Here is an 11426-nt window from a genome sequence, read left to right on the forward strand (position 1 = left end):
TTTGTCCACCTTAAATGCTTGCAAAGCCGTATTGTCTTTAATAATTGCTTTAGCTGTTATAATATGGCATGATATTGTCAGGTCTTTTCTTAAAATGGAATTAATTTCATAACAAACTGCTTTATATTACAATACAAATTTCCTATCATACAAGCTGACTAGGCCTAAAGAGTGAACACAATGGCTGTCAGATGTACAACTCAGGGGTCTATTCACAAAGCTGCCGAAGGATCTGGCCGTAGCTTCGGCCGATCCTTCGGCTAGCTTCGGCCCCAGGACCCCTTCGGTTCAGGAGAACCGAGGGGGTGCTGTACGGGCTATTCACAATAACGATCCAGAGGTTGGATCGGCTGATTTGAACTCCTTCTGCACCTCGGGTCAGCCGAACATGCTGAGCATGTTCGGCCGACCCGAAGCCACACGAAGCAAGCCGATGTACGGCTGATTTCAGCCGATGTACGGCTGAAATCAGCCGTGCCAGCCTGAAGTGAATAGCCGAACAGTGTTCGGCTCAGTTCACTTGTGATCGGTCATTCACTCGGCTGCCCTCGGCAGCTTAGTGAATAGACCCCTCAGCGTTTTTCCCATAGAGTAAGCAGATCATGACCAAACATTAGACTAGCACTCCATTGTATTGAGATTCAAATGACACCACCTGAATAGATTACTTCCTTATTCCTTGACTCTTTCAGGAATAAAAATTCTTCAAGATGAGAAAATCAACTCAAGTCATTGATCAAAAAGGCCTAAGTGAAACCTATTTATTCAACGTACAGCCAATAAAACCTGACTGAGACAACAGATATTGTTTTAAGTTTACCAATTGAGTGAGAATCTGAAAATCTCACAGCCAGATGTATGAGAAAAGCAAGCTGAAACTCAAGCTTCCATTGTTTTACATGGAATGACTAGACAACACAGGATTTTATGACGATTAAATATACTTAAGGAAAACACTACTATACAACTATAGGCCGGTCAGTCTAACATCGGTAGTTTGTAAAATGCTAGAGGGCATAATAAAGGATTAAGGAGTATACCCCTCACATTTTTGTAAATAGTTTATTATATAATTTCACGTGACGACACTGAAGCAATTACACTTTTCTACAATGTAAAGTTGTGAGTGTACAGCTTGTATATCAGTGTACATTTGCTGTCCCCTCAAAATAACTCAACACAAAGCCATTAATGTATAAACCGCTGGCAACAAAAGTTTGTACACCCCTAAGTGAAAATGTCCAAATTGGGCCCAATTAGCCATTTTCCCTCCCTAGTGTCATGTGACTCGTTAGTGTTACAAGGTTTCAGGTGTGAATGGGGAGCAGGTGTGTTTTGGTGTTATTGCTCTCACTCTCTCATACTGGTCACTGGAAGTTCAACATGGCACCTCATGGCAAAGAACTATCTGAGGATCTGAAAAAAAAGAATTGTTGCTCTACATAACGATGGCCTAGGCTACAAAAAGATTTCCAAGACCCTGAAACTGAGCTGCAGCACGGTGGCCAAGACCATACAGTGGTTTAACAGGACAGGTTCCACTCAGAACAGGCCTCGCCATGGTCGACCAAAGAAGTTGAGTGCATGTGCTCAGCGTCATATCCAGAGGTTGACTTTGTGAAATAGACGTATGAGTGCTGCCAGCATTGGAGCAAAGGTTGAAGGGGTGGGGGGTCAGCCTGTCAGTGCTCAGACCATACGCCACACACTGCATCAAATTGGTCTGCATGGCTGTCGTCCCAGAAGAAAGCCTCTTCTAAAGATGATGCACAAGAAAGCCTGCAAACAGTTTGCTGAAGACAAGCAGACTAAGGACATGGATTACTGGAACCATGTCCTGTGGTCTGATAAGACCAAGATAAATTTATTTGGTTCAGACGGTGTCAAGCGTGTGTGGCGGCAACCAGGAGAGGAGTACAAAGACAAGTGTGTCTTGCCTACAGTCAAGCATGGTGGTGGGAGTGTCATGGTCTGGTGCTGCATGAGTGCTGCCGGCACTGGGGAGCTACAGTTCATTGAGGGAACCATAAATGCCAACATGTACTGTGACATACTGAAGCAGAGCATGATCCCCTCCCTTCAGAGACTGGGCCGCAGGGCAGTAGTCCAACATGATAACCACCCCAAACACACCTACAAGACGACCTCTGCCTTGCTAAAGAAGCTGAGGGTAAAGGTGATGGACTGGCTAAGCATGTCTCCAGACCTAAACCATATTGAGCATCTGGGGGGCACCCTCAAACGGAAGGTGGAGGAGCGCAAAGTCTCTAACATCCACAAGATCCGTGATGTCGTCATGGAGGAGTGGAAGAGGACTCCAGTGGCAACCTGTGCAGCTCTGGTGAAGTCCATGCCCAAGAGGGTTAAGGCAGTGCTGGAAAATAATGGTGGCCACACAAATGATTGACACTTTGGGCCCAATTTGGACATTTTCACTTAGGGGTGTATTCACTTTTGTTGCCAGCGGTTCAGACATTAATGGCTGTGTGTTGAGGTATTTTAAGGGGACAGCAAATGTACACTGATATACAAGCTTTACACTAACAAACTAAAATCAAATGTATTGCATCCAATGTACATTTACTGCACAGAAAAGTGACAAAACTGACAAACATTTCAAATGCAGCTGCCTTTCTAAAACCTTTCTCCAATCCCTCCTTTTAAAATTCACAAAATTCACAAGGGTGGTAAAGTAGACTTCACATTATCTGTCGTTGAAACATTTTGGTCCTTCTTTCAGCCCAAAGCATGGAGATGTAAAATGTACTCCTTTATTAGGAAATTACCCTTTCTTCTTGGTCGTTTGTCTTTCCCTTCTTGGCCTGGGCCGGATGGCTTCACACCATACATACTAAATAACCTTTATGGATCTTCTTTCCTTTTTTTTATTTAGCAATTTAGTTAAGCACACATGCCCTTTCCAACCCAAGCTTTAGAGGCCCACATTACTTTGCTTCCTAAACTTAGGAAAAACCTGACCAACTCTGGAATTTGCAGACCAACCTGACAAAATACCAACAAATATACAAAACATTCAAAACAACTTAGTTTGCGCTAGGAGTCAAATTTAAAACACCAGCCGCAACAATGTGTGTTTAAGTGCTTTAAAGAGAAGTGGGTATGTTGCGCTTGGTAAGTGAATCTATTTGGTTTTACTGTGAATAGTGAAAATAGTCACAGTATGGTTCCGTGGTGATTAGTCCAATGTGAAAAATTATTCTGCAAATATGTGAAGTGAATATAAAGTGCAGGATAAGGTGAGTGATGTCTGTGAAATAGTAAAAAAAAAAAAAAAGTGTGATGGCCTTTTGATAAAAATCCTAGTGAGTGATTGGTTCTTGTGTGTATCTATTAAAATCTACAACTCCAAGGTTCCGTCTAAACGAAATAGTGAAAGCTAGTTGTATTCGGCCATAAGGGAAAGTGGGAATGTGCAATAATATGAGCAAAAATATAATATATAAACAAAAATATATAAGCTCAAAATATAAGCAAAAATATAATATAAACTCCCAATAAGTGCAAGTGTTCAATGTAGCACACAGTAGGCAATTAGATCGTTAGTTGCAGCCAACCTCAACTTGCCCAACAAGTTAGACTGGTGTAATCCCATCCACAAAATCCGCAACAGTGGGGCGGAGCCACCCAAACCAACACACCAATTGGACAAAGCATGCAAATGTATCCACTCAGTGAGCTGGTAAATAACCAATACCGGATCGATAATAGTGGAACGGAGCCACTCAGATTATCACAGTAAATACTTCCTATCTGAGCAGTTTTTTTATATGAGCAGTTTTTTTTATATATAATAATAAACCTATTTTGAGCTTATATATTTTTGTTTATATATTATATTTTTGCTCATATTATTGCACATTCCCACTTTCCCTTATGGCCGAATACAACTAGCTTTCACTATTTCGTTTAGACGGAACCTTGGAGTTGTAGATTTTAATAGATACACACAAGAACCAATCACTCACTAGGATTTTTATCAAAAGGCCATCACACTTTTTTTTTTTTTTTACTATTTCACAGACATCACTCACCTTATCCTGCACTTTATATTCACTTCACATATTTGCAGAATAATTTTTCACATTGGACTAATCACCACGGAACCATACTGTGACTATTTTCACTATTCACAGTAAAACCAAATAGATTCACTTACCAAGCGCAACATACCCACTTCTCTTTAAATATACAAAACAAACTAGCAAACAAATAGTTATTTTTTCAAATATGTTTCATATTTTTAGACAGATATAAAATATGCTTACTGAGTTCCCATTTTTATGTTCTGTTTATTTTATTATTTTTTATTTTAAGATTTTATGAAAGAATGAATCAGAAATTAGATTCTATGTGTGATCTTTTTTTCCATTTATGAGAGTGCTATTACATAACAGATTCTTTCCATTTGAGTAAACTCATGAACCTCTTTTTCTGTTCTCATAATACAGCATATGTTTTAAGATTTTGTTTTGCAGATTATGTAACAGTATTTTGGCCTGCAGTAATGTGCTTGTTTTTAGGCTTCCTCTGTGTCAGACATTGTAGTCTAGCTTATTCACAAAAAGAATGTCAGCCAAATGGTATTCTTCCTTGGAGATTTGTGTTACTTTTGGATAGGGATGCACAGATACTTTTTGAGTACCAGTGCAGATACTTGGCATTTTCATGAGAACTACCAGTGTTGCAGCGGTTGCAGCTGTGACCTGGCTCTGGCACTCCCCCACTGTCCTGAAATCATTAGTCTGTATTGTTTTAGAAAAACTGTCACATGTCAATAAACAAAAATGTATCAGTACTCATACTTGTAAGTACTCGGCAAGTATCAGTACTTGTACTCGCAAAACTGGTATCTGTGCATCCCTTTATTTATATTTATAAAAACAAAATCGTACATTAAAACAGAAATGTACAAATCCCAGGAGCTCCGTGTGCTCCTTATAAATGACAGATGACTCCTAATTTTTGAATTTTTCTCTAGTGTAGTCATGGAGCTCAAAAGTATCGGGACATGTACTCGTACTTGTACCGAGTACTGTACTTGGTATCTGTGCAACCCTACTTTTGGATATGTAAATGCTGATCTTGGTATGAAAAGTGCTACTAAGAAGTTACATCCACAAAAAAACAGACGTCTTTACAGTGTGAGAAAATATGAATAATTATTTTAAAAATGATATCAAATATTTTTTTTATACTTATGGACACTAGTATGTTGTGCTTATTTGTGTGTGGACTTCAGTATATATTACCTTCATTTTTGAGAGTTTTTTTAAAAATATAGGTAAATCCAACTAAAAAAACTGTATTACAAAATTGTTACTATGCTACTCCTAAGAACCCTCTTTTTGGGTCATCCAATGTAATAAGACTGTAGACAGCCTACCTGTGCTTCAAAAAAAATCCATGAACACCAAACTTTACTGCAAACCCCTTGGAAGTTAATTTGTAAAATCAATTCTGTTCATTTTTAAAGCTATTATGCAAGGGATTTCCAAACAACGGGCATGGGGAGCTGAACACTGCTAGTGTGGGACCAATTGCCCCCACAAATTGTAAAAAATGCCATTCAGGAGGGGGAGGGTCCTCCAATTTATGAAACTTTGATAGTGACATAAGAAAAAAACAAATCTTCAAATTAGAAGCTTCAGAGATGCCTTTAAACCATACATAGTGTTACTATGTATATAGTGACACTGTTATGGCACCACATTATGGGGTCTAATCACGAAGCTGCCGAAGGATCTAGCCGCAGCTTCGGCCGATCCTTCGGCTAGCTTCGGCCCCAGGACCCCTTAAGGTTCAGTAGAACCGAAGGGGTGCTGTACAGGCTATTCACAATAGCCCGTACAGCTCCCGAACGTGGCCTAGCAGCTCAGTAGAGCCGAACGCATATGCATCGGCTCGGCTGAAAGCGGAAGCTGGCCGAATGGCCGGCCGACAGCCTCCTTCTGACAGCTGGGCGGAGCCAGCCGTGATCTTACGGCTGGCTCCGGCCACTTGCAGAGAGATCAGCGTCCCTGGTTACCTGCTAACCAGGGACACTGATCTCCAAACAGCTAACTCTCCCTGGCGCCCCAGGAGTCTCCTGCTCCCGGCCGCCAAGGAGAGAAACACTGCTGTGTCTTTTTTTTCTTTATTCTGACACGGAGCGATGTCAGAATATTAAAAAAAAATTTTCCCATTGAAATGCATTGCTACATTGCTATTGGCTATTTCAATATTGTGCAGTTTTACACAAAATGTGTATGCGTAATGCATTTTTTTAAATGTACATTATTATTTTGATTACATAAAGAAACCTCTTTGTGATTAATTTTAAATTGAAAAAATTGCTTTTTTTAGGTAGTTTTACTGTGACAAATGATTTGTTATTTATCAGTATTAGGCCAGAAATGAGCTGTTGAAGAAGTAGACAGAACAGATCCAGAAAGCCATCAGAAGGTTTACACTTCAAAATAAGAACAAGCCAAATCCCAGAACTTCATAATAATTGCTAAACAGTGGCCAAACATGTTTCATAACCTTTTTATCTTTTAGGACAGTAGCACACTGTCTTCAAAGATTGAAAAAATGTCAACACAGAGTGCAAAAAAAACCTTCAAAACCACAACCCCGTTCCAGAAACTAGGCAGTTATTAAAAAGAAATAAAACTTACAGAGCCATATTTCAAAAACCAAAACTAGAGATACTGTAGAGGACAGTGGCTGGATAGTATGAAATCAGTATCAGTATGCAATCAGTTTGATTAGACAGAAATGTAAGAGTGAGAGACAAGCCAGGGTTTATCATTATAAAATTAGACTGAATTATGTCATAGGCAAAAGCCAGAAATATAGCACAGTCCCGCTGCACATGATGTAAGCCTTTTAAAAGCCTTTATTTGAAAAGAGAGAGATAGGGCAGTTTTTATAAATAAATAACAAACTGCAGTGGATTTAGTCAGAAACAGCACATAAAAATTTAGCAGTGACACACTGCACATCATGGAAGACATTTACTTGGCTGTAATTTAAGATAGAAGTCAATTTTTATGAAGAAAAAAAAAGATAAAGTGTATTTATTGTATTTCTGTAGTTATGTGATAATTACTCTGCCCTTACTAGGGTATCTACTGACCTGTGATGCAATGTGTTTGTTTTGCCCTTTTCAAATATGGCTGCTTTGTACTTTGTGAAGATATTGTCAAGTATGATCTGGGTATTGTTAGGATTATTGGGTGAGCCTGCTAGAAAGGCACATGGACAAAGAGACCAGAGAGAAACGTGGATTTCTATTTACAGAGCACATACCATAAGTTACTAGGACATGTTATAATGATTGTGAAGTGCATTAATATTCCTGTTTGGAGAATGCCTACAGTTGATGGTTCACTGGATGTTACTTGTTCCTACTATTCAATATATGGACTTTTAAATAAAATATTGTGTGGATTACTGCCAATTGTAGCTCACAAACTTTCTCAATTGGGATTGCACTTGCTATCCACAAGACCTAATAGAGTGGAGGCACTGATGCTAATTAGAAATTCTTTTTAGAAAAAAGTGTATTAATGTGGCCACTAAAGAGCAACTGCAGAAACGTGTATCAACTTAACAGTGCCATAGTAGCATAATACTCCTAAAATATTTAGGCACAATGCTGGATTGACCCTGCAGAAAAAAATGCAAAAAAAGTGGCAGCTGAGAAGCAACTGTAGAAACATTGGTTGTATCATCATGACAGTGCCAGAGCAGCATAAAACACAAAAAACACTGAGGCACAACAAAGGACTGACCCTGCTAAAAAAAACAAAAATCACATATTTGGCAGCTGAGGAACAACTGTTGAAACATTACTTGTGCCACATTTACAGTGCCAAAGCACTAAACTACAGCTGTAAAAGAAGTATGGAATGGTTATGCTGGCAAGCTTGCAGCGGTGTCAGGAGATGGTCATGGAGGCAGGGGATGGTAATGGTGACAAGCCAACAGCAGTGGCAGGAGATGGTAATCGTGACAGGCCAGTAGCACTGGCAGGAGATGGTAATGTGGTTTGATAAAATCATTTGTTTGGGGCCAAATTCAATGAAAAAAATAATGGTTAACATCAGCTGCAGGGCTTTGGTATTTAACACTAACCCAAGACTGGTTCATTTTTATAAAGGCGAGCCAGTCAACTGTGTCTCAGTGTCAGGGGCTTGTCTGCCCAGCTCCTGTTTTGTGGCTGTGGGGATTTGAACATGGGTCTCTGGGGTGGAAGTGCTGAGGCATTGCCTTTCAGCCACAAGGAGGACTTGCCTTTGCACTGCAGATTTCTATTCAGCAGTTTTTCTCTGGACTCTCTAGCCCCACCTGCTTGCCAGCTGCAGTCACTCCACAATCATCTCAGCCTTTAAATACTGAGCACTCCCTGTGCTCTGAGCCTGTTTATTTGGGTTTGTTCCTGTGTGTACTGCTGCTGGATTGATCTCTGAATATTACTGAGACTTTGGCCTGTTTCCTGACTACTCTTCTGCCTGCTGATTTTGTACCTCGCTGCCTGTTTGTTAGACCTCGGCCTGTTTCTTGACTACTCTCCTGGATCCTGATTTTGTACTTCACTGCCCGTCTGTTGCTGACTTCGCTTGCCTGACACCGCCTGGCCTTATCCTGAGCCTCACTCCACTTCGGATTCTACCTTTCCCACAGGTACCTTACACTTGGGACAGGTGGATTATTTTTTCTGTCAGAAATTCAGTGACTGCACTAAATGCCCATTCTGAAAGCACACTGGCTGCAGGGCAATGCAGCACCTTGATTGCATGCCGGGCAAGCATGAGCTACTGGACTAACCTGAACGGCCAGTAGTCAAGTGTGCCATCCATTATCCAGATGCCAAAACCTTCCCTTGATTCCATGTAATCATTGGTCATATGGGTTATGCAATGCCGGTGACTGCTGCCAGCAGTCAGATCTTGGTGATTCAACTTGAAGAAGGACCTGAAACCCCTGCTTAGACAGCCACCACCACCGCTGCTCTTCACTTCACTACCATTAGTATCTGAGGTGCATTTGCCAGGAAAGGGAATCCTGACACTCTCTTTGAAAGGTATTATGATGTTCCCCTGCAGTACCTTTTGCAGAGCGCACATTTTTTGATTCTTCTGTTTTGGCAGAATAATATCTGCAGTTTTTCTTTTTACATGGATCCAAAAGTTTGGCCAACCAATAATAATTATCCTTGATGGCCCAAATCCTGGGTTTATGGTGTATGCACTGCAGCATGTGCTGAATGAGCTCATCCACCATACATTTCCACAGGCAGAGGTTGCCGAGGACAACATTGTCATCAACTATCTTCCCCCACCCACTTACAACTCCTGGGGTTTGAAAACATACACCTGGGAGCTTGCCCCATGTCCTCCTCAACACTTAAACCCCAACCCTCCTCCTCCTCCACATGCTCCTCCTGTGACTGATGCTGCCTAACAGAGTCAGGATAAAGTAGGTCCTGAGAGACCAGGACCTACTTTATCCTGTTGCAACCCTGTGTTCAGTGGGTCACTGTGTGATTTCCACTTTTCTAGGTGAGAGGCTTCTCAGCCTCCCCCTAGTGCAGCACTGTCAGTACTCGTGCCAAACAGCTATTTATATGCTGCTCGGCAGCGGGTGTCATCTTCAGGTGGAGTGGGCTGGAGCTATGGCCGCAACAGAGCTCCATCCATATGATATATGCAATGATTACAGCTTCCTCGCATGTCCTTTAGGAGGTGCCTGGACCAGAGTGACGTTACGTTTTGGCTCCTGGCATCTCTTGATACCGGTTCTCACAGAAACAATTGCTGTACAAACGACTGATATCACAAGCTGGATATGGTTTATTCCAAAAGTTAAAACATGCTATAAACAAACACATACTGTGTTTGTTTATAGCATGTTTTGACTTTGGGAATAACCAGTATCCAGCTTGTGATATCAGTCGTTTGTGCAGCAATTGTTTCTGTGAGAACCAGTATCAAGCTGCAGCGTGCCTTTTGTTTTTGCCTGCGCCGACAAAAGGGATGGGGCTGTGTGACCACAGAACAAGGAATATGAACAGTGGCTGCTTTGTGAGATTTGTAGTCTCTGGTTGCTTGAGAGTTAATAGTAACTCTCAAGCAACCATGCCCCCTGTGGCACCCCCCTGTGACCCCATTCACCTGCCAGATAGCTTCCACAGCTGAAAGGTGAATGTAAGCAGCCAGGAGAAATAATCAGCATGATATTGGCTATTTCAAATTGCAATAGCCAATAGCAGGCTGGTTATTGAAACTCCACCCATTGAGCAGAGGAGCTGACCTGAGGGAGAAAGTTCTCTGTCAGGTCTGCTACTCTGCTCAGTGGGAGTTTTTTCCCACTGAGCAGAGGAGCAGACGGCCCTTTTCAGGTAGGGTGATGTGTGACAGCTTTTATAAGCCATGTAGGTAATAAGTGCAGTAAGAGAGCCAGATAGGCCCAAAATAAGTGCCCTAAAAGAAGGCCAGATGGGCACACAAAAGTGACATTTAAAAAAAAAACAGCCAAAGGAATTGTCACATTTTCCTGTGCCATGTTCCGGCACTGGGTTTTTCCCTGTGTATGTGCTTCTCGGCTTCCAGCCAATCACAGGCTGCATGGTCTGCAGCCAATCCATTGCAAACTCTTAAAGGGTAAGCACACCTGTTACTTGGCATTGTGTCAGTGACAGCCAGCAGCTGCTGCAGAAGAGAGTCTATGGCGGGCTCTGTAGGGTCACTCTCAGGTGGGCTATTTGGTATATCAGGTGGGCTCTGCAAGGGGCATAACTAGAAATCACAGGGCCCCATATAAAATTTTGCTATCGGGCCCTGTGATTTCTAGTTCCGCCCCTGTCCTGATCCCTACTTTTGCTGTCTTCTGAGCCTCTTTTAATCTTCCATCAGTGCCCGGCTTCCTCTAAACCCCAAAGTTCCCAGTGAGTACAGTCCCTAGAGTCTAGACCATGATAGGAATCTCTGCCACTACATATGAATGCAGCCACACACACCCTAAATATATCTTGTAAAAACACTTCCAATCATGGCTCAGCACAGCTGTCTCCAGCAGGGCACATAAAAGTGAAATTAAAGAGGGTCAGATGGGCCCAAAAGGGGGGCAGTCGGAGAAAGCCAGAAGGACCCAGTAGAGGTGTTATGGCTAAAGAACATATTGTGTTAATATAGAGTCCCTGGATAGTCAAATCCCTAGATAAATGGCACAAAAAACAAAGGGGACTAAGGGGAATGTGATAATGAGAGATGGTAGATTAGTTGTACAATTGTAGAGGCAGGTAAAGCCACACCAGCTCTGTTTAGTAAAGCATACAGTCATAGAAAATACAGTCAGTGAATAAAAAAAGTCAGAATAACCCCTGCAGACCGGCCACTTCAAATAACCGGTCAGCTGGCTGG

The sequence above is a fragment of the Nanorana parkeri genome, unplaced genomic scaffold (assembly GCF_000935625.1).
Source record: "Nanorana parkeri isolate BGI_ZX_2015 unplaced genomic scaffold, ASM93562v1 scaffold83, whole genome shotgun sequence".
In the NCBI taxonomy this organism is placed as follows: domain Eukaryota; kingdom Metazoa; phylum Chordata; class Amphibia; order Anura; family Dicroglossidae; genus Nanorana; species Nanorana parkeri.